At 38.3% G+C, this 27,579-nt stretch overlaps 1 pseudogene; it reads left to right on the top strand.

Moving 5' to 3' along the window:
- The first annotated feature begins 3,226 nt into the window (after positions 1-3,226).
- Positions 3,227-27,579, top strand: part of LOC121465953 — an 81,544-nt pseudogene continuing 57,191 nt past the window's right edge.

The following is a 27,579-nucleotide window of genomic DNA, read 5'->3' as shown; positions in this document are numbered from 1 at the left end:
TGCAAGATGTTAGTTTCTGATTACAGCAGTTTTGAAAGGATTCTGGCATAGTTCCTCCTGACAGACTTGTGCAGCTGTCAATTTTTTCAATTGGCTATATTTTGCTTAAAGCATGAATTGTCTTGTTTGTCTCTCCAGTCTCAAATTCTTAGCAAGCATATCTCTCTAAATTTTTCCCTCATTTGATGTGGAAGATTTTTTGGTTTAGGGGATGACAATTGACATTAGAAGAACAAGAAGCAATGGTTACTGTTATGACTTTATTTGATATGGTATAAATCAGCACGAGGCAAAAAAAAAATAAGCACACATGATGCTACCAATGTTTCCAAAACCTTACAAGACAAAATAGGGCATATGTATGCATAATTTTACAGGTATCTTAGCTCTTTATTTGACAACATTTTCTTCAATAAAAACTGTAATCTAAAGTATCAGAAGAGATAAACATAACAGGTGGGCAAGAATATTAGTCTTATGTCCATGTCTATCTACCTTGACTGAATTTGGATAAACTATTCATCTTTTCATCATTCAGTCTCCTTAGCAACTGAATAAAGGTTTTGATTTTAAGTTAGAGCTCAGATTTGTATCTCTATGATTTTATGATATCCCTTATTAATATACACAGTAATTCCGATTTAAATCCATTCTTTTGGTTTGTGTACCATGTCTGACACACAGCCCAGATTAGAAGGGTTTGATGAATAAAATCAATGGTGTGAACATCTGGAGGCTGGCAACAGGGCCATGTACAACAACCATTGAATACACAAAGGTTATTCTTCATCCTCAATCCAGTGGCTAGAGGATGTATTGAGAATACCCAAGATGGCTGAGAGAAAGTGCTTTGGTGCTAGCACTGTGGGAAATCTAATTAGAGTATGTCTTATCATAGACATCTCTAGCAAAATACCACAGAATACTTTCATAAACAATAGAGATCTTCATATTACAATCTGACTTTGGGCTGTTTTCAAATGGCTTGGAGAAAAAGAGAGATGTGGGAGCATCCTTAAGAACTTACCCGAGCCTACTAACTCCTTAGTAGTGGTCTACCTGCAAATATTACAACCTTGAGGGCTAGGACTTTGACATAAGCATTTTGAGGAGAAATAATCTCAAGCCCAAGGAACTACAATTAAGCTAAATAAAATTGCACCATGTTTTCTGGGATAGCAGGAATTTAGAACTGAGCTGTTGATGTTTCCACTCCAAGGACTGCAATAGAGATGGATGAGGCACTGTCATGTATGGTGAGCCTCTGATAGTAGTGGGATTCTCTGCGCCATGACATAGGCAGAAAATCAACAGGCTAGGGATAGAGAGGCAACACATAGTCTTGAGACTCTCTATTCACCTTGCCCATGAGAACTAGAAAGAAAAAGAATTTCAAGTCCTAAAATATTCAGAAACAGTGAGCATGGAAGAAGGAGGCGAGTATATCGAGTCCCACATTTAGCTGAAGAGCAATTGGCAATTAATAGCTGCTGATATTGCAAGAGTTAGTTTTCTTTAAGGGTGTGGTCATAGACTCTAATATGCTCACGAGAATGGCCACATACCAGAGAGTAATAGGTAGCACTCACGGGACTCAATGGATTGAAAAAACAAAGGATAAGATCACAAGTTAGATAGGTATTGAATGGGAGATGGTGGTTTTTGGAGGAGATTCCAAATGAGGGTAAATGTTATGAAAATACAACATATGAAATTCTGAAAGACTTAACAAAAATACTTTTAAAGGGGTTACTGGAAAAGTAAAAAAACAAATTTATTTTAAACTAAGTTTTAAGTAAATTTAATAGATTTTTTGACTTAATTCCTCTTTTGGTAGCAGTAGAGATAATTAAAATAGCATAGAGGTGATTTTGGAGGTATTTTACTTTATTTTTCTTTATGTATGTGTCGGGGTGTGTGGGTGCATGTGGATGCCAGAGGAGGGCATCAGGTCTCCTGGAGAAACAGATGCTGTTTGATATGGGTATCGGGAACTAAACTCGGGTTCTCTGGAAGATGTATTCTTAACTACTGAGCCATCTCTCAAGTCCTCATAGAGATGGCTTTAAGGATCATTCTTGCTTTAATTTACTATACATACCATCAAATGGAAAGAAAAGGTTTTTTTCCACTATAAATTTTTAGACAAAGAGTGAAAAGAGAAGTGGGCTTCAGCTGTGAGATTTTTGTCTTTCGAAGTGGACTGATGATGAGGCAGAAATTAAATGAGTTTTTGTATAATAAAGAAACTGTACATATGTTACATATGTTTCATTCTGCTAGCTGACAGCTCCTTTGCTCACTACTACATAGTTATGGGGAAACATGAGCTTTACAAGACTATTTTTAAAAAGAGGGAAATCCTTGATTTATGGCCTTGGGATAGGAAAGCTTTTTCGGTGGAGGACAGAAGTCTGAATGACTGAAGGATATTATGTATCCTTCCTGGACACCCAGAAGTTGTTCCATTTTCTATAGTCTGCACGCAAAGTGTTATTTAAAGCCTATATTTTCCCTTTAAATATTATACAGTGATTTCTGTTATACAGAAGCCAAATTTAAACAGAACTCTTTAGACTTCCATGCCTGGAAATCATTTTAGCAAGCTCTATTTCTGTTTCCTCTTCCTGAAAAAGTTGTCTCTGCAGACAGAGGTTTGGCATCTGTCTACCTTCTTCACATAGTATGTATTCATATGGAATCATTGGGAACCTGAAATGCCTTGTGGCTGCAAAACATGGGATGGACGAGAATCCCTAGATATATTCACTAGTGTGTTTAATATTTTTGTACACTTGAAGTTAAAATTCAAAAATGGAGACTTAAAATCAGTTATCATGTGAAGAGTTAGAAATCCTGGCAGATGGCCAACTATGGGAAAGTCATCTCTCTCCTGTATCCTCACACATCTGGAAGAAAACATTTGATCCACAACATCAAGATGGTGTGAGGAGTATGAAAATTAATGGAGGGTCAAAGCATGCAACACTCTGTGGCTAAATAAAATACAGAAATATAGAACGTTGAATTTATAAAGAATCAGAATGCAGGTAGGACACAAAACAGAGCACCAATTAATTACCTTTCTATTCACACCCCTTTTCTGAATCAGTAAACAAAATAGGAAGAAATGGCAGGAAAGCAAAGTTTCGCATAACTGACCTGCAGAGTTGCCTTTGTGTCGATCTGCGAAGCTAGCAATGTTGCTTGTCCACCACGCTGTGTCATGGCACCACTGCTTGTTGAGAAGGACAAAGAATGGGGCCGATCTCAAGAGCATCCTTGCAATAAAACAGCTCTTCAGGAAAGAGTAGACAAATCCGGACAACTGATACCTAAACTCCAAAGCCCCCTCCATGCAATGAGAACCTTAGCCAAGGAAAATGAAGAGTCCATGAGTTCACCAGGTAAACTGATCTAAACTGAAACTCAGCGGAGACACACTTAAGCCAAGACTGCTGATACAAAGAAGTCTGAGTCCTGGAATAATGAGAATATACATCTCTACAGCAAATGCAGACTTGGGTATGACTGTAGAAGAGCCAGAGACATTGCAATCTGTGCAGTGGGACCACTACGCGCATGCTGACGACAGGAGAGAGTACACAGGTTAGTCACACACTCCATGCTGAGGCCAGCAGAACTCCTATGGTACAGCTGATTTCCTCTTACACCTGGGCAGAAATTAAGCCCCAAAGGCAACTTTTTTGGAAGCCATTAAGAGACTATAAATGGATCATTTTGGTCACATAGGTTTAAGCTGTGGGCACAGTAGGGAGTTTTGTACTAATTCCAACTTCCACTTTTAATAATATCCACAGAAGTTATTGAGATTGAAGAGAATAGTCTTTTATTTAACCATGACTATATTTTCACAGCAAGCCTATGCAGTAATTGTGGTTGTTTCTGTAGTAGATAGTTTACCTTTGGAATGAAGCTACAGATTGTATACCATGTCTTTAACAGGTACATCAGGAACTAGCTTCTGAACCATAACACCAGCACAGAGGGAAGGAAGAATAGACCATCAAAAATATTTCAATTGGAAAAATATATATGCTAATTTTAAAAAGATCAAACTAATGCCTAAAATCAGAAGTAAAGTCCTTATGCAAAACAAAATAAACATAAAAATGCAAGATTACTCTTATGAAAATAGTTGTTTAATTGTAATGTATTTCAGTGAGAGTAAATTTTATTAAAATCCAAACAAAAATTTCAAAAGGATGCTAATAAGAATGTTTAATAAAATCAAAGATGACACAAATAAAATCTTGAATAAACCCAAAGGCAAATATGAATAAAAATCTGATTGAAAATAAATTTAATGCATAATAGGAAAGAAGAATTCAATGAGGTTACAAAATTATTTTGAAAAATTTGATAAATTGTAGAAATTAAAAGGTTAATAAATAAGGAAGTTTGTATGAAACCTCACTAAGAGGTCATGGTTCATTGCTTGAAAAGAAGGTAGATGGAGTGAAGATATAAACAGACAGCAGTAAAATTAAAAAAATCAGAAAATAGTAAAGAAACTATGTGAAATTATAGAGCACCATTAAGGCATGCACTTGCATGTAGGCACACATACACTAACTCTAAGGAAATTTATGATAACTATACAGAAGATAACTAAAGGAATCCTACATACTGAGGAGAACACATCTCTGAGGTCACAAAAGAGAGCAAACTGTCCAAGAACAGTAGAGAGTAGTAAAAGAAGATTTGGAAAGTCATAAGCATTACAAAAGCAAAAACAAACAAGAACAAAACAAAGGGACAGCAATTAATGTATGTCTTAAAATACCTATATTTAAAATTTGTTTTCAGACAATATGTTTTCCTTGTATTCCTCCTCTCCTCCTCTTCCCAGCCCCAGCTTGTGAGTATCAGTCCTGTTGTGTCTGGAGACACGTTTCTTTGAAGACATCCACCACCTCTGACTCTTAACAATCTTTCCATTTTCTCTTCTACCTGAGCTTTGTGAGGGGTTTTATGAAGACATCTCACTTAGGACTGAGCACTTACGTCTCTCACGCTCTCCACATTGTCCAGGTGTAAATCTCTTCGTTAATGTACACCTATTGAAGTAATAAACTTCTCCGGTAAGGGATGAGTAGTGCTCTGCTCTAAGAAAATAGCAAGGTCACTAGGAGTCATTACATTGCTATGGTCAGGTAGGTCATTCTTTGGGCCTATGATCTAACTAGTCCTAGGTTCTTGGTGACTTGCAGTGTCATATACGGGTTTCATTTCACAGAGTTGGCTTTATAGTCACTAAAAAGTGATTGTTTATTCTTATAACATTTGTGCCTTTATTTTAACAGTAGATCTTGCAAGCAGGCCTGGGTTGTAGCTCACAGGGTTTGTGGCTAGATGAAACTGTTGATGACTTCCCTCTTCTAGTAGCATGCAAAGTACCTTCTGGTACCATAAATGCTAATCCCCAGAATGACGCTTCTAGCTAGGGACCAGCTTAGTTTCCCTATATTTGATGACAGAAGTAAGTGGTGTCTTCCAGCAATAGAGTCTTACAATCAGGTTGTAGAGAATAACTAGTGGCCTTGGCAATAGGCTGTGATGATTTTAGGGGACTATGGGGTACCTTTTTGTCCAACTACCCTAAAACATAAAACCCATTCCTGACACTGTCTGTTTTACTTGGTGGCAAACAATATCTAGTTGAGCATTGTTTCCACCATTATGAAGATACAGAGTCTTTTGCATGTTTTTTATCTTTTGCATCTGAGTCATCTGGCCGTTCTATTTTTACCTTTTGTGAGACATATTTACACTGTTTTCTTTAGTGACCGAACCGCCTTACATTTCCACTAACAGTGTAAGGGCTTCTCTTTGGCTACATCCTTTTGTTTTGTACATCCTAAATGCCTTTGTTGCCATTTGGTTTCTTGATAATGGCCATGTGTATATTTCCGTAGTCACAGCACAGACATCCTTTCTTCATAACACTAGGCAGGGCTTCAGCACTATGTTTGGGTGCTTGTTAAGCAGAAAAGTAACCAAGGAGATCAAACAGTGGGGACAGTGTGGCACTAAGTAGCATGGTACTGAGATCTGTCTATTTGTGGAAGAGAGGTAAAAATAGAAAGACAAAGCAAGGCCTTCCTCAGCCTCAGTTGGAATGTATAGTAGAAGGCTTCAATTTCCCCCTACTTTATCATACATACTGTCTACTAATGAGTATATTAATATTGAGATATTATTTTGGAGCTAAATACAAATTTTGGAAAGTAGGTGACTTGTTAATTTCCCCAAACAATGAAGACTGACTGTATTTGGGTTAAATGTAGGATCTTGAGTACCATTGGAAATGGAAGAAAAATGCCACTACGATATGTAAGAAATGTATAAACTTGACAGTCATGCCTGACCTGCCTGATTATAACTGATGAATACATAGTAAAATAAGTTTAGCAGTTAAGAAACAGGGATTTTTCTGTAATGTCTTTCTTCAGTTTAGCTGCTTTACAAAAAAAGAACAGGAGGAAAATATTTTCTAGAATGAATTGTCAGAGTTGGGAGTTTTGAGCTATTTTAGATTTCTGCTAGATACTTATCATGGATATCAACAAAAAGCCAGAAGACATAGGTTATCTTCCTTTCTAGATAAGAATAAAGTGATTTTTAAGTGAAAAATAAAGGGAAAACAAAAAAAGGATGAATGTTCAGGAAGGAATCATACAAACAATGTAAGCCTAAAGCCACCAGTGAGTAACAGGCAAAGGTCACAGTTTCTGGGTACAGAAATTAACAAAAAGAGTCTCTGTTTACTAATGACAAGCAAGCTTGCCACTCAGTGCTAAATGTCATAGCCTTTGTTTCCTTTTCCTTTTTGTGCTGGTTTCAATTGGTACAGAATACCATTTGTAGGAAATACCAATGCAGTTGACTAAAAATAGGGTTCTGAAAATGTTTAATCATGAATATAAACCTAAAAACCTCCGGGACTGTAGCAAACTAAAGTTAAGGCCTTAGAAGGGCTTACATTCCTTAGAATTTTCTACACAATTAGATAATAAAACAAAATGCTAAATTTTAACTTGTTTTTCATAATAGCAAAACTGGTCAAAAGATGGACCAGAAAATGACTTGTGAAGAAATCAAAGCACTATTGGATCTGGGCTGAACTTCTTAGTTTCATCTAAAAAGTATTTACTGTGTAATTACAAAGATGTCATTGTTATTCTCTAATAATAATATGCAGAAATTAAATAATACCCCATCATCATATTTCATAACTATGAAGAAGTAGAAGCTGGGCAGCAAGCTAAGAAATATAATTCCAGAGCACTTGTCCCACACCTTGGGTGCAGAATGAAGTTCTCTCACCCAAATGGAAGAAAAGGAAGAAGAACAATATTTCCATATGGATGAATCATGACTTATAACTCAAGGAACATGAAGGTTGAAGAAGCTATTGAATTTGAGGTGACTATAGCGATGTGCAGAGTCCTATAAGTAATCTTAGGGGACTTAATATATCTTGATAGGCAGTCAAGATGAGATTTAAAAAATGAATATTGATTGAATAGTTTAAATCTCAATCTCACCCATTGTGTGTGTGTTTAATGTATGCGTGTTTTGTCCCTGATAAATTTAACTACTTATGAAAATTTGCTGGTGTCTGGAGGGCTGGAGAGAGGAAGCAATGGAAGCCATTTGACAAAATTCTAGTGTGTCATTGGTGTTAGGCAACAGTAGATTCAACCAAGTAAAATATAACAATACTAGGAATACATTTGTGTTCTGGGCCATGATGTGATTTTACCTAGGATAATACAAAGCACAGAGTGTGAGTTTCCCTTTGTCATTAGACACTGTTTTCTAAAGTATTTACTAATCTTGAGTTGTTTTGGGTCTGCAGTAAAGATCAGAGGAGGTTATGAAAGTCCCAAGACAGCCTACAGCCCTACACATATATACACAGTGCTCTTATGTTATCAATACTCCTCACCAGAGTTTCTTCCCATTGATGTGTGTACCTGGACCCATCAAAACCAGAGGTCATATTAATTTGGGGATTACTTTAGGAACCATTCATCCTACAAGTTTAAACATATATTTAATGATATGTTCATCTCGTTATTGTTAATAGACATAAAAGAACAGAGTTAAGCACAGCTTCATGGTAAAAGCATTTTTTCATGTGGGCTCTGTCTGCTAGAAGTAAGCAGAGGCTTTGAGATAAGGCTTCCTGACTCAAGAGTAGCAGCAAAAACTGTGTGTCTCCTTTAAGAAAACTTGCTGGTTCATGCTAGTTGTACAAATAACTCTGCCTCTTTCTGGAGGCTGAGAAGTTAAATGGGGTTTGTGGGCAACATGCTGCAAGTGACTTGGTGGCAGCATGGGCCATCTGCTTTACAGAGCTGAGGTAGTGAGTGCGGCTCCCAACTGGTGGTCTCAGAGCTGGTGGTAAAGGTACCTCTGCCATGACTTAGTGGAGTAAACCTAGGCAGGAAATCTGGAAAATAGGTATGTAGAGAGAATGTAGGTGGAGTCAGAGAGATGCCTTGTTGCTGCTGAAGGTGAATGACACCAACTGCCAGCTAGAACTTTACTGGGTGGCTGGGAAGCAAACGAGCAGTCTCTGCCTACACTCTTAATCTTAAGCCACTGTAAAAATATGATCTATCATAAAAATAGTCTATCATTATATATATCATTATATATCACTGAGTTATTTTTTAAATCTTAAACATTTTTGATGGAACTCTATCTACTATATGTACTACAGAGACACAAGTGCTTTCACAACAGGTGGAAACAGAGCAATTGTTCATCAACCGATGGACAGATAATAAGAATGTGCTACATTTACACAAAACTAAGACAAAATTATAAAAGATTTCTGTTAAATAAATGGAACTTGAACAATTTATTCTAAGTAAACTAACTCAGACCCAGAAAGACAAATGCCACATGCTTTTACTTTTATGTGGATTTTAGCATAGTCTTTAGTTTTGTCTGTCTAACGTGGAGTCGCTGTAGAAGCCAGGAAACTAGAAAAGAGTGTCTGAATTCAGAGTGAAGAAAGATCTTAAGAGAGGTAGGATAGTAGAACACACAGGATAAGGAGGAGAAGGGAGATAAATGTGAGATGGGAGATAGATGCAAGGGATAAAGGATAATGAGAGAGAGGTATATGTGGGAAGGGAAAAAATGGAAGGGTAAGGTAAAGAAGGAGGTGGAAGAGGAAAAATTAGCATTAAGGATATTTGAAAAGAACATATGGAAGCCTTTTAACTTTTTTTTTCCCACTGAGACAGTGGGGCTAATCTATTGGGGGCTCACCAAGGCCTTTTAACTTTTTATTCTATTATTTTATAATATATGTATATCACACACATACACATACATTTGCATTCAATTTTACTTTATTATACACAGGAAAGAACACTGTTCCCAGAAGACAATTGTTGCCAAATAAAAAAGCTCAGTGCCAGGTTCAGGATACCTATACTTGTGTTTTTAGCTAAGGGTTTCTGAAATTTACCCAGAAAAAATGCAAGTTACTGTCATTGCTGTTGGTTGCCTACCATGAACTAGGGTAAGACCCTATTGCTGAAGCCATCACACACTCTGGTCATACGATTTGGGGAAAACAAGCTAGCACTGACCCAGGAGCTTTCATCTTGGTGGCTAGCTTTCATAGTATCAGAAAGGGATATATAGGCTGCTGAGAGAGAAATGCCATTGGTAGTTATATCAAGCTATGAATGCTGTCAGCCAAAATAAAGACTGGTTTTGGAAAGATATACCTATGGGTGCAATAGTGGTATAAATGCCATGAAGGCAATCAGTCTCTTTATTCCTGAATTTAAGGCTCATTCCTTAAGACAAACATGCTTGTCTGATACCATAAATCTGACAATTAACTCATAGCTTGGGATCTCATAAACTCTGGACATGAATACACTATAATTTTGCTAAATGAAGAAAATGTCAATTTTCTCTCTAAAGACATTTTTACCTACAGATTAATGAAGCTTCCAGTTCTCAACAAAGAACCTTCTTTGTGCAGTGGATGGAAATTAACACAGAAATTTACAACTTACCAAAGTGCAGAGAATAAGAGACTGTGGGATACTCAGTAATAAATGGAATTTCTATATCACTCACTAAGCTGGCTGATTTTATGTCAACTTGACACAGGCTAGGGTCATCTAAAAGATGAAAACCTCAATTGATAACATGACTTCATAAGATCTGCTATAGCCAAGCATGTAGAGCCGTTCCTTACTTATTGATGATGGGGAAGGGGTCAGCCCATTATGGGTGATACAATGCCTGGGTAGATGACCACAGTTCTATAAGAAAGCAGGTTGAGCAAGCCACGAGAAACAAGCAAGCTAGTAATGAGCAATTATTCATGGCCTCTGTATTAGCTTCTGCCTCCAATTCCTGTCTTGTTTGAATTCCTGCCCTGACTTCTCTAAGTGAAGGACTGTTATCTAGAACTCTAAGCTGAAATAAACCCTTTCTTCACCAACTTGCTTTGGCCATGACATTTCATAACATCAATAATGATTTTAATGAGGACATCGCCCTCCTACCAGATTAGGAAGATTCACGGAGTGGACAAATTCTAAGGGGCAGAGGTCAGGGACTACTAGGGCAAAACAGTGGCTTTGGCACATGGTAGGAATGCTGTTCTCATGACCTCACACAGCTGTGGTTGCCTCCATAAGACCTTCACAAGTTCAAGTTAATCAAGATTCTGTATGGAGGAGAGATGGTCTTATGGGTAAGGAGTGATTGACAGTTTATGGCTACTAGCGAAAGGAGAGTCAGTCTTTTCTTTAGGAATGTGTTCCTCTGTAGAACAATCATGCTCCAGTGGATGACCTCTATGTATATATGAGCAGCACAATTGGACTCAGTGGTGTCTAAAAATTAAAGGGTAGGAAGTGGATATGTTCAAAATGTATTGTATACAAGAATGATTTTTTTAAGGAATTGGTAAAAATGTTATTTAAGGATAATAGTGTTACATCTGAAACTGTGTGGAATCTATATCATTAGCCTATTTTCATGACCAGGTTTTGAGTATGAGAAAGCAATTGGAGGGTGGTCTGTCTTTTCAAAAGAATGGAGATGGGGTTTCTTCTGTGTACTTTCTGATGCACTACCCTTTCAGATGCTCCAAGAGACAGAGAGATGCATATAAATAGAGAAGCTCATTCTGAAATTGTTTTAGAGCGGATGCTCCACCATCATAAAATCTGTCTACTCTTGATCAAATCTACCAGGATGGAGTTATCACACTGCACTTTCAAGTGAGTCAGTGAAAGACATGCTCACAGTATTTCTTCAACAACTCTGGTGGTGAATGGAGTGTTCTTGTTTGTGAGGACCCAAGGACCCACTTAGCTGGTGCTTAGAGTTTGGCAAAGCCTTTTTCAATGCTAAAGTCTATGTCTTACTGTATCTCATTGCTGTATCAAAAGTATTCCTAGAATTTCTTGTAAAAAATGGAATGTCATTGTATATTCTACTGCCTTTGTGTTTATAAACAATGGAAAAACTTCCATCAGATGAATGAGACTAAAATTTATTTCAAAAGCTGCTAAGCAACAAAGATTTTAAAAACTAAACCCTACCAATGCTACACAGGCTAAGAACTATTTCTTTTCTTTGTTATAAAACAAATACTATGATAGTATTATTTTCACTGTTAAACAGCTTCAATAATAACAATATAAAATAAAACAATTCAAAACAGTATCAGAATAATAAAAAACATGAGGAAAATAAGGGTGATTTCAATTTTATCGTCACAGAAAGTATACATGTTCTGAGGAGTTTATATAACACAGAAAGTATGTAGTTTAGGATGATTTTATATTTGATATACAAAACAGCAATTTATGTCTTTGAGGGATTGTCAACATATGAAATATGGAACTATTTTCTTTATTAGTACAGGACCTTATAAACTATTAACTTATTTGCATAGTTCAGCCACATATGTCTCCAAATAAACTTTATATTATGGTGGCATTTTCATAGACACTAAAGAGTTGGCTGTAAATTAAACACAATGTTCCGTAAGATTACTACATTCCTATGTCTCTAGAGATACTAAAATTTACTTAAAATGTTATGACAATAAACTATCTCCATCAGAGATGTTTGTAATTAATTATTAAAAATTTATTTACATGAAATAAACAGCTAATAAGACCTTAGTCTCTAATTCAGTAAATAAATTCAATTTTGGATTTCAGCATAGTCTTAGCACCTACTATCTGAAGGCCACTACTAGAGAGACTGGGAGATATAGGGATAGCTAAGATACAACATTGACATCTTTAGGGATTATTAATTTACTATATAACAAAGGAGTAAATCTGGTAAACGGAACGTGGTGGCAAAGTTAGTAAGTAGTTTTCATGCTATTCTTAGTGTTTTCTGCTTTCATAATTGGTCCTCTTGTTTGCCAAAATCTTTTCAGATGTATCTTTCAAGAATTCCTTTATCAACTCAAATGTGTCATAAAAAGGTAGCTTCTCTAATGAGGCCGAGAAATATACTGATCTATGGGTATCAAAATATGTTATATGCTATATAGCATATTGGCACAATAATTGTAGTAGGTCTTTCCCAAGGTCCCATGGTGACCTATCTAGTCTCAGGTTCTTGGCCTCATTAACAGCGTGATATGGACTCTGTCTTATGGAGTGAGTCTTACATCCAACAAAAGTGGTTGGTTTCTCTCTTGTATTGTGCCACTGTTGTATCAGTATATCTTGCAGGCAGGTTTCTCTTATAGTTTTCATGATCCATAGCTTGGTTAAATTGACGAGTGCCTCCCCCCTCCAGTCACAAGTAAAGTACCTTCCAGTGCTATGAAAATTATGTCTGAAGCTTCTAGCTGAGTTCCAGCTATATTTCTCCATTTTTGATGACATAAGCACATGGTGTCTTCAGCATAGGGGCTTACCATTGGGTTGTGGAAGGTAACCAATAGTATAGGCTGATGGAGGAAGGTCATTGGTTAATTATAATAAAGAAACTGCTTGGCCCTCATAGGTTAAAACATAGGTGGGAGGAGTAAACAGAACAGAATGTTGGGAGAAAGAGAAAGTGAGCTCAGACGCTATGCTTCCCCTCTCTGGGCCACATGTGATGAAGCAAGCCGCCAGGTCAGACATGCTAAATCTTTCCCGGTAAGCATACCTAGTGGTGCTACCCAAAATATTAGAAATGGGTTAGATCAATATGTAAGAGCTAGCCAATAAGAGGCTGGAACTAATGGGCCAAGCAGTGTTTAAAAGAATACAATTTGTGTGTTGCTATTTCGGGTAAAGCTAGCTGGTGGCAGGAGCTGGGTGGCGGAATGCAACCCGCAGCTCCTACAACAATAGGCAATATTCTGTAACCTTTGAGGAGATCTATGCAACCTCTTGGATCAAAGACTCAAAAAGATATAACCTCTTCCTGGTACTGGGGTTTTGTTTGCATGGTGGTTTGGATAGGTATGGCCCCCATAGGCTCATGCATTTAAATGTTTAACCCATAGGGAATGGCACTATTAGAAACTGTGGCCTTGTTGGAGTAGGTGTGGTCTTGCTTTAAAATCACATATGTGACAAATGTGTATAATAAAAACTCAATAAACAATAGAAAAATGAGCACAATGATTGTAATATACCTAAAGACTCGCAAGGGCAGTTTATTCAAGAGGACATACTAATGATAAATTAGCACATGAAGGAAATGATCAACATCATTTTGCACTAAGTAACTGCAAATATAAAAACAACGTATGATTCAGATGCTGCCTGATGTGGTTTGAGTGAGAAATATCCCCACAGGCTCATTCATTTGTAGAGTATACAGCTGGTGGATGGTGTCTGTGGAGATTATGGAAGCTTTAGTAGATGTAGCCTTACTGGTGGAAGGCAAGGGTGAGACGTCAAAGGTGTATAGCCTCACCCCTTTCCTGCTTGTACCCAGTGCTTCCTGTGTGAAGATTTGTGATCAGCCAGATTCCTGCTCTAGTTGGGTTCCTTCCCTGTAGTTATTGATTTTAGCTCACCGGAAACAAAGCTAAAGTAAACCTGTCTTCTATAAGTTATTTTGGGTCTTGGTATTTTTCACAGTAATAATTAACAAATAACTAGAAAATTTTATATTTTCAAGCAAAAGCTAGAAGAATGATTAATTCACTACCTAAATTTTGAGTATCTAAAATGAAAACAGTAACTATAGCAAGTGCTGGAGACCAACTGGAGGGATATTTCATGCATTGCTACTGAGAGTGTAAAATGATACAGCTACTTGGGAAACATTTTTGTCAGTTCCTTGTAAAGCTAAGCATAAATGTATCACATAACCTATCAATTACACACATGTTCAGTATTAGATATCTAAGAAAAGATAAAATCTTACACATAGCCAGTCTTAGAGACTCGAAACACACATACACACACACACACACACACACACACACACACACACAGTATTAAAATTCATGCATGGATACTTCCAAGCTGTAGGGTCCAAGTTTAACATACAAAACCAGTTTATTTTTCAGTGCTGCCAATGAACAACTTGAAAAGGTAGTTAGGAGAGCATTTCACAGTAGTTGTTCATATAAACACAAAGATATGTACGTTAAACCAAGAAAGAAATTGCTAAAATAAGCTAAGTAAGGTTTAAATTAATGGGAAAATATCCATGTTCATGGGTAGAAAACCATACACCATTAAGGTGTTAATACCACTCAAATTGTTCTACTAATATATTACAAGGCCTATAATCCAATGATAACCATAACATCAAACAAACTATTTAAAATTGATCAGCACATTTGAACAGCTATTTTCCAAAGGTGGTCAATAAGCCATCTGAAAGGAAGCGAGCATTATTATAATTTGGAAAGGTAAATAAAAGCAAAATTAAGATATTCTTTCACATGCTAGAATAAGTCACTTAAAAAGGAAAAGTAACAAATGTTGTTGACATTAATTAACAATTGATATATGTGAGCATTGTCAATGAGCATGTTACATGCTAAAGATCTTGTGAAAATACAGAATTACTTAATATTAAAGATAAAAATTAGCATATGATCTAGTAGTTTCACACACACACACACACACACATATAAAACCACAGAAACTGAAAGCAGGAACTTAGATATTAGTACATCACTGTTCAAAACAACAACATTTATAATAATCCAAAGGTAAGAAAAAGATTATTGATAGATTACTAGAAAATCAAAATGTAAAATTTACACAGTAGAATTTTGCTCATCCATAAGATGTAATGAAACATTGATATATACTATAATATTGATCAACCTTAAGAATGTTTTGTTTGAAGAAATAAGCTAAGGGTAGTAAAGCAACTTTTAGATGATTATTCTTATATGTGGATTATAGAGCAGTCAGATTTATGGAGATGGGATAGAATCAAGATCGCACAGACTGGAGCTCTGGGAAAAGAAGTCATCGTTTAGTGAAGGTTCAGTTAGATGACAAAAAGTTTGGAATGGAGAGTATTGATGATTTAAGCCATTCTTAATATATTCAATATCACTGAATTCTACAGCTACAATGAGGTAAAGTAAAATGTATGTCAAGTGTGAAGTCTATTGTTTGTTTGGTTGTAGAGATAGAGTTTCATTGTGTCGCCCTGGGGGGCTAGAACTTTTTTTGTAGACCAGGTTGGCTTGACTGTATAGAGATCTGCCTGTGTCTGCCTCCAGAGTGCCAGAATTAAAGGTGTATGCCCCTTGTTTTGAGAATTTAACACAATAAAATATTTTGAAGTAACTTTTTACACAGCTGCAAATTCACTTTTCAAAATAAGTTCTCTTCACCAAATTCACAGCTCACATAAAGAATAATAGTTAAAGCTTGATGGTACCACAATTTCTTTCAAAAATACCCTTAGTGAAGGAATATGCAATTTTAAGGTTTTATGAAATAACCTTGAAATTTAAAGCACCAAAGGGTAAATTCTAGAATCTCATTGTCTGCATGTTGTAGAATCTTTCACACTGTTGACAGATTGTCATGACAATAGCAAGTCTAAGGTGTTGATAGACTGTCATGATGACAGTAAGTCTGCAGGTATGTATAGTATGAATCTGTGTGCCATCTCGTGCATTTTATACATGGCCGTCCAAAGGAATGTTTACAAAAGCAATTATTTAAGAAGTGGAAGAGGCAGGGAGGGGAGAAGAGAAAAATGTAGAGCTCAATAAAAAATTAATAAAAAATGACAAAAAAGAAGTGCGAGCTACATTTTGCCAGAGGCAGATAAAATTGTAGAACACTTACATTTTCTTCAAAATGCCAAACCTCTGAATGACTCTATTGTTAACATGCTGTGGTAGTGTGAATGAAAATGTTCCCATAGGCTCATAGGGAGTGGCTCTCTTAAGAGATGAGGCCTTGCTGGAGTGGGTGTGGCCTTGTTGGAGGAAGTGGGTTTTTTAGAGGCAGGTTTTGAGATCTCAGAAGCTCAAGCCTGCCTAGTGACTTGCAGAACTCTTCCTGCGGCCTGCTGATCCAGATGTAGAACTCTCAGCTCCTTCTCTAGCACCATGCCTGCCTGCACACTGCATGCTTCTGTCATGCTTCCTACCACAACTGTCACGGACTAAACCTCTGCAACTGCAAGTCAGCCTCCAATTAAATGTTTTTCTTTCTAAGAGTTGCTGTGGCTATGGTTTCTCCTCACACCAATAGAAACCTTGAAAGACATTTGTAAATTACTTCCAACCCTCTTGGGTACAGACAATAAATGGTTGGAGTTTGCTTGAGTTTTCTCTTAAATTTAAGGCCAATAGTATTAAAACTTAAAATTTTAAGAATTTTTCAATAATAATTACAGTATCAGTTTATGACAACAATAATTCTATATAACTAAAAAAATTAAAATTGGGTGCTTGTGAGGTAGTGTAAGTGGTAAGGGTACTTGCTTACCACCAAGCCTGACACCAGAGTTCAATTCCTGAAATCAATGTGGTGTAAGGACAGAACTGACTCTCAGAAGTTATCCTCTGACCTTTGCACAGAGAAGCTGACACACATACACATACCCACTTTCCCAACCCCCACACACTTAAATTCTTATAAGAAAAAAAAGGACACTTCTGTCCACTAAGCATGAATTAAGGCTTTACCATAATACTCCAATTACCATTCCTTTCTTGTTCTTTGATGTGGGATTTCCTTCTGTATGCCATTGGTAACTAAGGAACTTCTTTGGGCCTATAGCTGAGAGCTATAGGAGAACAGAGCTAGACATGGAAAACTAAGCTGAATGCTGGGAAAAAGGAGGCGGAGTCAAGAGAAGCCATGTAGCCCCACCAGAGCCAGGTGGAACTTTAGCAGGTAAGTCACAGTTACGTGGCGATACACAGATTAATAGAAATGAGTTAAATTAATATGTATGAGTCAACCAATAAGAAGCTAGGGCTAATGGGCCAAGCAGTGATTTAATTAATATGGTTTCTGTGTGATTATTTCAGTTCTGGGCAGCTGGGACAAACAAGCAGCCTCCTTACAAGAGTTCTTAAAAGAGCTTTATACTTTTTATTGCTGGATTCCTCCCATCTTCCTGAAAATTCCTCTCTGTCCTCTTTTTCTTGTTTGTTTACCTTAGAGATGAACATTTCCCCACATTTCCACATGCTCTCAATGAGTGACAGTGATGTCATTCAAACCAGAACTCAGCTCCTATTTTTGTGTCCATGCAACTGTTATGTGTTTATAGTTATGTTAACCATGCCAACAACACACCAGAATCCACAGGACGATTTTACTTGATTCAAAGTTATCTAAAATACCATGTTTCTAAAAACCAAGTAATTATCATTATATCCAGAATCAGATTTCATTGGTTGGCCTTAATATGTCAGAAATCATAGTTCATGTTATCTATTAGTTTCATTTAACAAAAAAACATGTCATGGAAAATATCAAAGAGAATGATTATTTTGATTTGTTTATTCTGCCTAGGTACTGGATACAATTTATACTAATAGAATAAAAGCATAGATAAACTAGTGTTAGCAGTAATTACTACAGAAATTGAACTCTAATAAGCATGGTAAATAATTAAACATTATTTATATAGTCATGTGCCACACAGTAATGACAAAGTCCTTATAAGACAATGCTCTTATGAGTCTATAACCTAGTAACAAGATAGTGATATTTAGTTTTTGTCAGTATACTCCATCATGCTCACACAATATCAAAATCACCTGAAGACAAGTTTCTTAGAAATATTTTTCATTAAGTGATGTATAATTGCATATTTTCAATTTTGAGATAATTCTTTAGATAATGAATATTTATGAAATAGTTATTCTTTCTGGGAAGGTCTTCAAATATGGACTACTAAAGCATAATTTGAATTCATCGTGATTATGACAGTAGTTAAAAATATTTCTTTCTGTATTCAAAGCAATTTTTGTATTCTTATATAATCAGTTATGTGTTGAATCTTTTCAACCACATCTTAGATAATTTGCTGGAATAAATTTATTTGAAAATAGGGAAACAATCTCTAAAGAGTTCAAGATATTTCACCAAGAGTCAAAAGAAAGTTATATCAAGAAGTGTCAACAGGAAAATAAGATTTCAAATGTTACTGACTACCTTGCCCTATTTTAATTCATGGAATAGTTAGAAGGAACTTGAAATGTACAAAATTTTAGTAACACAATTATCGATTTGCATGGATTTGTTAAAGAGAGTAAAGAAACTAGAAAAATTAGCACATTACTAAACATCGTGAGATTCTAAGCTTTGAAAATAATTTTAGAATAATTTTAATAGACTGAAACAGCATACAAATTTTTACTGAATTTATATTTCTATCATTCTGTCTAAATCTAGTTACAGTTAATAGTGGCTATCCTTTGAAATGTGTAAGAGCATATATGTATATTTATTTAAAAATACGGCCATATCTTTAGCTCAGAGGCAGCACTCTCCTAATCAAATGCCCACTCTCAGTGCTGGGCACCATCTATGAGCCTCAGAAAACCACAAAGTAGTGATGGTGCTGGAGAGGTGAGGCATCCATTTGGTTTATTCACAGCCACGTGCCATGTCCATATGGAGACACCAGTTTCAGGCAGAGCCTTTAAAAAGCCATACGGTGCTAAATTGGAGAAATAGAGAGAAAGCTGATGAACAAAAATGAAGACAGTCTCCAGTCAAGGCGTAGTGTGTTCTCTACTGATCTTTGGAAAGCTAGCTACTTTTTAATCCCAGAAAAGTGACACACGATCAAAAATTTTATGAGTCTGCAATCCATGTTGTAACTGTCTGGATCTAGTCTAGAAATAGAAGCCCCATTAATTTATTGAGCAGAGATTGATTTATGAACTTAGCATTGTAGATAGTAACTATATAACCAAAGAATGCTGAAAAGTCAAGAGGCAGTCATATTAGGACATTAGGGATCTTGGGCTAGAGCAGAGAAAAGAAAGGGTGAAGAAAAGACCCAAAGCCTGGCAAAAGGAGAGAAGGGCAAAAAGCTTCTTGACAGATATTATCTGAGAGTCAAGGGAAGCCTTTATCCTTTGACGAGAACTGAAAATACAGTCTCAGCTGCTCTGGGTCTCCCAAGGGAAATATTAAAAGCTGAAGGTGTAAAATTAATTCTGGTATTGCTTCAAAAGAAATTGCCTCACAGAGAGTGAGAATACAATTCTGGGGGCTACTTATAGGAATGAATGACAGGAAAGGAAAATGGAAAAGTATCCCTCCCCCCTCTCCCAGGATTCAAACCCCGATCTTACACCTCCTATTGGAAAAATGGTCTTAACAGGGCATCCTTTCTCCACCATAAGAAAACATAGGTTAAAAATTTAGTTCAAATCTGAGACAATAAATTGCTAAGTTTCACTTACTACAATAAAACTGTTATTGGCAATTTTTAATTTTTAAAACTGATTTAATAGACTCTAATCAAGTGAAAAAAGTGATAAATGTCACTGACCTTGGAGTGATTTTATTTATTTATTTATCTATTTATTTATTTATTTAAGATTTCTACCTCCTCCCCTCCACCGCCTCCCATTTCCCTCCCCCTCCCCCAATCAAGTCCCCCTCCCTCTTCAGCCCAAAGAGCAATCAGGGTTCTCTGCCCTGTGGGAAGACCAAGGACCACCAACCTCCATCCAGGTCTAGTATCCAGTCAAGTTGATAACCAAAATTAACCATTACTTGACTGTTATTCTTTGCTTCTGTTTTTCTCTCCTAATGGTTTCTGCATTTTATGATTTTTTTTATTTAGGTACTTTATACAATTTATACAATTGCATTTTTCTCTCCTTTGCTAGAATATGATTTTTAAAAAACTTTAAAAAAGATTTTCATTAGAGCTTGAAGCAGACCACAAATCACACTCAGTTGCCTGATGCTTCACAGGCAGGAAAACGCCCGCACAGTACCAAGGCTCTCTTGTATTGGTATTTCACTAGCACTGGACCCTGCAGCTTCTACTGTGCTCCTAGAAGCCCCAACTCCTGGTCCATAGCTCGCTCCAGTCTTCAGAGTTTCTTCTGTGTATCACCTCATGTATGGAACCTTTAATTGTTCAACCTGTGTAGCCTTTGGTTTCATTGCTGACTGATTTCCTACCTTCTCACCTGGAGAGACAGAAAGCAATCATCTCCACAGCTGGGTTTTCATGTTAGAGCTGGGCAGGCTCACTGACTCCAGGCCCACGAATTCTCTTTTTTTTTTATTGAGAAAAAAAAATTTCCGCCTCTTCCCAGCCTCCCACTCCTCCCCCTGTCCCCCCACTCCTCCCCCCGTCCCCCCACTCCTCTCCCCCTCCCCCCACTCCTCTCCCCCTCCCTCTCAAGTCTGAAGAGCAGTCAGGGTTCCCTGCCCTGTGGAAAGTCCAAAGTCCTCCCCCCTCCGTCCTGGTCTAGGAAGGTGAACATCCAAACTGGCTAGGCTCCCACAAAGCCAGAACATTAAGTAGGATCAAAACTCAGTGCCATTGTCCTTGGCTTCTCAGCAGCCCTCATTGTCCGCCATATTCAGAGAGTCCGGTTTTATCCCCTGCTTTTTCAGTCACAGTCCAGCTGGCCTTGGTGAGCTCCCAATAGATCAGCCCCACTGTCTCAGTGGGTGGGTGCACCCCTCTTGGTCCTGACTTCCTTGCTCATCTTCTCCCTCCTTCTGCTCCTCATTGGGACTTTGGGAGCTCAGTCCAGTGCTCCAGTGTGGGTCTCTGTCTCTATCTCCATCCATCGCCAGATGAAGGTTCTATGGTGATATGCAAAATATTCATCAGTATGGCTATAGGATAGGATCATTTCCGGTTCCCTATCTTCAGCTGCCCCAGGAACTAACTGGGGACCTCACCTTGGGGACCTGGAAGCCCCTCTAGGTCCAAGTCTCTTCCCAACCCTAAGATGGCTCCCTTAATTAAGATATGTGCTTCCCTGCTCCCCTATCCAACCTTCCTTTATCCCAATCATCCTGTTGCCCCAAGTTCTCCCCATCCTACCCTTCTCACTTTTCTCTCCCCATCTACCCTTTCCCCCCTCCCACCCCACCCTTAAGATCCCGATTTTTTGCCTGGCAATCTTGTCTACTTCCCCTACCCAGGAGGATAGCTATATGTTTTTCTTTGGGTTCACCTTCTTAAGGATATCAAATTATAGACTCACTGACCTTTATTTATGGCTAGAAACCAATTATGAGTGAGTACATCCCATGTTCATCTTTTTGGGTCTGGGTTACCTCACTCAAGATAGTATTTTCTATTTCCATCCATTTGCATGCAAAATTTGAGAAGTCATTGTTTTTTACCGCTGAGTAGTACTCTAATGTGTATATATTCCACACTTTCTTCATCCATTCTTCCATTGAAGGACATCTAGGTTGTTTCCAGGTTCTGGCTATTACAAATAATGTTGCTATGAACATAGTTGAACAAATGCCCTTGTCATATGATCGGGCATCTCTTGGGTATATTCCCAAGAGTGGTATTGCTGCGTCCAGGGGTAGGTTGATCCCGAATTTCCTGAGAAACCGAAACACTGATTTCCAAAGTGGTTGCACAAGTTTGCATTCCCACCAGCAATGGATGAGGGAACCCCTTCCTCCACAACCTCTCCAGCAGAGGCTATCATTGGTGTTTTTGATTTTAGCCAATCTGACAGGTGTAACATGATATCTCAAAGTTGTTTTGATTTGCATTTCCCTGATCGCTAAGGAGGTTGAGCATGACCTTAATCGGTTAGCGCGCGGTACTTATACAGCAGTATATGTGCGGTTGATGCCGAGGTTGTGAGTTCGAGCCTCACCTGGAGCATGTTTTCTTCCCTTTCCGGCTCAAACACGTTCAGGCCCACGAATTCTAACACAAGAGCCCTAGTTTGCATTTGAGAATTCGCATTTACTTGGAAATATCTAATTCACAAGGACCTTTTTTGTTCAGTAAGTAATTAGATTTATTTATTTATTTGTTCCTAAGGAACCTTACAGTTTTTGGCAAACAGTTACATTGCTCAACATTGTGTCTGTCAATCTATCTATCTTAGGAGTAAGAAAAGGTCATGCTTAAAGTATCAGAATTACATAAAAGGGTCTTATGAGAAAAGACATTAGATGTGTGTATGACTTCAGGGAGGATCATAGAGGACATTACTAAGCAGCAAATGTCACTGGATACATCAGTGTCTTGTTCTGGTTTTATTATTATTTTTTTGATCCTCTCTCTCTCTCTCTCTCTCTCTCTCTCTCTCTCTCTCTCTCTGTGTGTGTGTGTGTGTGTGTGTGTGTGTGTGTGTGTATGTGTGTGTGCATGTGTGTGTGCTGTGATGATGGTAACTGTAGTTCACTGTCTCGTAAGCCAGTCTAGCTGACCAGCAGGCTTCAGGGAATTTTCCTGTCTCCAACTTCCATCACTAGCGACACTGGGATTACAGACTCTCACGTCCTTGTCCTATTCTATCTTGATTCTGGGACTCAAACTCAGGCCCTCAAACTTGTCTAGCAAGTGTTTTGCGCACTGGGCCATTACCCCAGGCCCTCCCTTCTCTTTTTCTTTTTAAGCACACATCTTTCCCCCAACAAATTAGTTCAATGTTAAACCACTGTTTTGTATGTTTACACACATGATTAATGGTGGGAGTTTCCTGATGAGATAAAAATAACAATTTTGAATACTTTCTGCATGTGAGTTTGGGTTGTTCACTGATAGTTTTAAGATGTAGACTTTAGCAATTTATGGTTTCAATTGGGAATGTGGCTCAGGAACTCAAAACAGGAAGTTTGTACATATCTTTGAAACTAGTAACATACTCAACCAAGTCAAGTGTCTGATTCATGGAGGATGGTCAACTTTCTGTATTGATTCTTCTCTCCAAACTTTGACAAAATACTTCCCCGCAAAGCAGGGAAGATTGGTTTTATTTTGGTTCACAGTTTGGAGGTTCAGTCTGTTACAGCTAGTGATGGCAGAGTCAAAAGGAAGAAAGAGGTGAACATTGGTGTTCGCTTGTTTCTTCCTTTCAGAATTCAGTTCAGGAGGACACAGAATGGCGATGGTGAAACTCAGAGCATGTACTCCTACCTCGACTTACTACTTAACCTATAGATAGATGCCCCTTAGGCTTGCCTGGAGGGTTTTCTCTTAGGGGATGGTGCTAACAGGTACTCATTATCATTAGTAAGGAGAGGGATGGCATTTGCATTTTCTAAGTAAAATATATTCAAGGCACAGGGTAAAGGCAACACATAGAAAACAAAATTCAAAAATATCTGATAAATCTCGAGGCATTAATATTAACAGATAAAATACATCAAAAATATAATTTAAAATATAATTTAAGTCATATATGAACATTAATGTCATAGAAAAAATTTAAAGAAATAAAATGGAAAAGATCAACTACTTAACCAGATATGAAGCTTTTTTTCTTTCTAAAACAGAAAGCAATCTGGGAAAAGTGAGAACAGGGACCACTTGCCATGAGAGGAAAGAAATTCTGAAGTTTTTATATTTAGTGACGTCACATTAACTTTTTATAAAGGAGAAGCTGACAGAAATAAAAGAAACAACCTCAAAAATTCATTAAGAGAAGGAAACTTTGCACAGTTTTTATGAGGACTTGGAAAAGAGGGTTATAGATCAGAATGTTCCACAAACGAACAAGAACATAGAGAAATGTAGCAGCTTTGTTAAAACGTTGATTTGCGGATAACAGCACAGATGTTTAAAAGTTTTAACCGAAGCATCCAAGCTGTAACATGGCAGGAGAAGTACGTCTTGAGAAGTGGCATTGCTGCATACATTAGAGTAAAATGCAGACATTAGAGGAGCTTGGGTACATTGAGATAAATTGTGACTATTGATAACAGTGTATTACCATGTTGTTTTTCCAGTGGATGTTTGTTGGAGGGATAATATATCCAAAGAGCTGCCAGGATCAAGCTGTGAACTGCTCTGGCTGGGGTGATCTCTGGCTGGGGTGATCTCTGGCTGGATTGATCTCTGGCTAAAGTGGGCTCTGAATGAATGAGATCTGACTGGAAAGGGACATCTATATGGACATAAATCTGGCTGAGGTGACCTCTAGCTTTGTAGGGCTCTGGATGCTAAGGAATCTGGGATGACCTCTGTATAGAAGGGCTTTGTCTGGGGTGGCCTCTGACTGGGAAGGACTCTGACTTGGCTGCCCAGGAAACGACTCCTGATATAGCAAATTGGAGGCAGGAGGCACTCTTTTTTCTTATGTGATGTGAAAGGGACCTGGCTAGGCTCTCAGGATACAGGTTCAAACATACCTTGTGGCTGTTTCTCAGGGCTTGGTACCTCTGTTATCTTTGCTATAGTCTTCACAGAACTTATCTACACCCCCAGAAGCTTCTGTAGAACTCTTCTGTTACTGCTCCATTAAAGTAGGTGGTGGGAGTGAGGTCATGTTCCCTTCAACATCACGTAAATGACAAGGAGGTCTTTTCATCTTCAGTGGCTTACAAGTGTTCATCACAGAAAGTAGGGTATGGATGAGGTCATAGGCTGAACAGGGTGGCAGGCTCCAAAGGCACCCCATGATCAGTAGTTACAAAGGGAAGCGTTGGCCTCAGCCTTGATGAGAGGGGAAAAAGGGAAGAGTGTCCTGTGGAGGGAATTGTTGGAAATCCATCTACTACTTGATTTTCACTAGGTGGGGCAGAACTCCCAGCCAACTGGTCAATAGGGTCGGGAGCAAAAGGCAGAGTTTGGTTACTGCTAGGAAAGGACTGTGTAGAGAGGACCAAGGTTGCTTCCTACTCTCAGGGGACTGCTCATGCTTTAGTCAATCTCACTTGAGATGCTTCAAGCTCTGGAAACATTTTGGAGTATCAAAATGAGTTCCCTGCAATCACTGAAGGCAAATAGAGCCGCAAGGTCAATTGCATCCTGCCTGACCACAGTTCAGCAGTGACTTTTCAGGGAGAGCCAGAAGATGGCAGGCCCCCCCGCTCCACGACTGAGGTCTTTGCTATAGAGGAATATTTTGCTATTTGCAGCCAGGCTTTGTAAATGCTTGAACTGTGGCTGCCAGAAGACAGTCCTGCTGTGCAGCAATATATGTGGGACTTTCCAGGCCAACAAACCCTAGAGGGCCACCATAAAATGATGAAGATGCTCTTTATGGAAACCTGTTTCTGGAGTAACACTCACACCAGACGCTGTGCTCATGGACTAGATCGAAGGCAGTGGGGACCTGGTGAGTGTATGGATAGCAACGTTGACTCAAAGATGGGTATGGGGACACCAGTAGAACTGGAGGGGATGTCTTGATGATATAGCTCAGAAGAACTCACACTGTTATTTTCCCAATGCCAGACAGAGAAGTGACTATTCATTGCCCGTGACTCATTTCGTCTGCATTTTGCTATTGCCTTGGGTTCCTCTCCTACCGGATCAGGTTCCCCCAGGCTTTTCCTGATTATAGACCTGAAGGATGAGGAGAGAAAAGAAGAAAGCAGCCCTTTCTCTTCCGTTATGCATTCTGTAGCAGCAGTTTCTTCAGATGGTATTCCTAATGCTAAACATGATGAAGTAGGTTACTGGGAAATGACCACTAAGTTGTAAGTTAGGGTCACCTCCACTTCAGGACCACCTGCAACTCAAGAGCAGAGATTATTTGAAATTTTATAATTTTGTTCAGTTTTTTGCTGTTGTTTGTGTTGAGAAGCCTGGGGTCTAATGATAATATTCATGCTTACTATAGCTATTCGTACTTTATACTTTTAGTATATTTTTATTAATTAGTATATTGCTCCCCTTTAGGCTCTAGTTTCCTCTCTTGGAGTTGCTTCTCTTCTTAAATGCTTGGGTTACTACATTGGCAAAGAAAATCCACCCCTTCGTGTACCATGTCCACATCTACTAAAGTTGGTTTTTATTTTACAGTTAAAAGAAGCCTTTATAACTGTATTTAAGACTTTTATTGTATTTGACTAAATGTTTAAAAGAAATTTTGGACCAATAATTGAAATTTTCTCTTAGGCCAAGGAACTGGAAATGGAAGGAGCCAGAGACTTCTCCCAAGACCAGCTGATGGCTGAGGACCAGAGTCTCAACAATAAAACAAAAGATTAACTGTGGCTACCTGCCTGTTTTAAACACCCATTAGGCAGTGTAACCCCCAAATTAAACTGTTTGGTTTGCTTTTCTTTTTAATAGTTTAAGGGATTACACTCCTCATACTTTAGACTTAAATTCGTATAAGCTGTTTAGACAGCTATTTCCTGGTAAGACCTTTCTTCTTGATAAGGAAATGCTGCCCAGATACAGGACATCATGGCCTTGGCTCAGTTCAACGCTGCAGCACCTACTGGCAGCTGAGAAAAACAGACTCACTATTGTTTTAACTTTAACATCTAATGATGGTTAAATTTCTTCTCTAGCCTTTCTAGAAGCTATCTGGAAGGGACTACCCACTGTGATTCTAGGCACCCCACCAGCCATCAGAGTGCCTGATGACAGACACTGGGTTCATTATGTCTTTAGTCCATCCTTGGAGGCCAAATGAGGAGGAACCCAGTGAACCCATCAAGAGATTCTATTAGATTTCCTTGGAGTACTCGAAAATATCCTATCTGTATTTTTCCTGGTTCCCTGCCTAGGCCTTGCAGTGCTAATAACACTTCTCTGTTGTCCCCCCTCATATATCTGTCATGGTGCCAGTGGAAAACCTCTCTTCCTCCCCACACCTGACTGTAAGAGAAGGCGGACCACTGATGCACGCCTGAAGTCTTTTAAGATTGGTCCGCTGGAATCAGCTGGATATACTTTGTGCCCCCATTTAGCTCAAAGGAGTCAGAGTGATCATTGCCCCAATTCCATAATGCTAGTTAAGGTTTCCATTCCAGAAAGGAAAATGGTAAGACCTGGAATTAGAAACTGGAGAGTTGGCCCAGGGCTGGAACCCCAAATGTGGTGGTTCTGGAAATGTTCAAAGACAGTCTCTTGTCAGGAATGCCAGATAAAGCACTGGTTTCTCAACGAGGACCATCCTAAAGCTTAGTGTGGGGCTACTCCAGTCCAACTCAGGCTTATGCA

The sequence above is a fragment of the Microtus oregoni genome, unplaced genomic scaffold (genome assembly GCF_018167655.1).
Source record: "Microtus oregoni isolate MIOR12 unplaced genomic scaffold, Mior012 000032F_ref0000030, whole genome shotgun sequence".
NCBI classification, from domain to species: domain Eukaryota; kingdom Metazoa; phylum Chordata; class Mammalia; order Rodentia; family Cricetidae; genus Microtus; species Microtus oregoni.
This window is presented reverse-complemented; position numbering and strand designations above follow the sequence as displayed.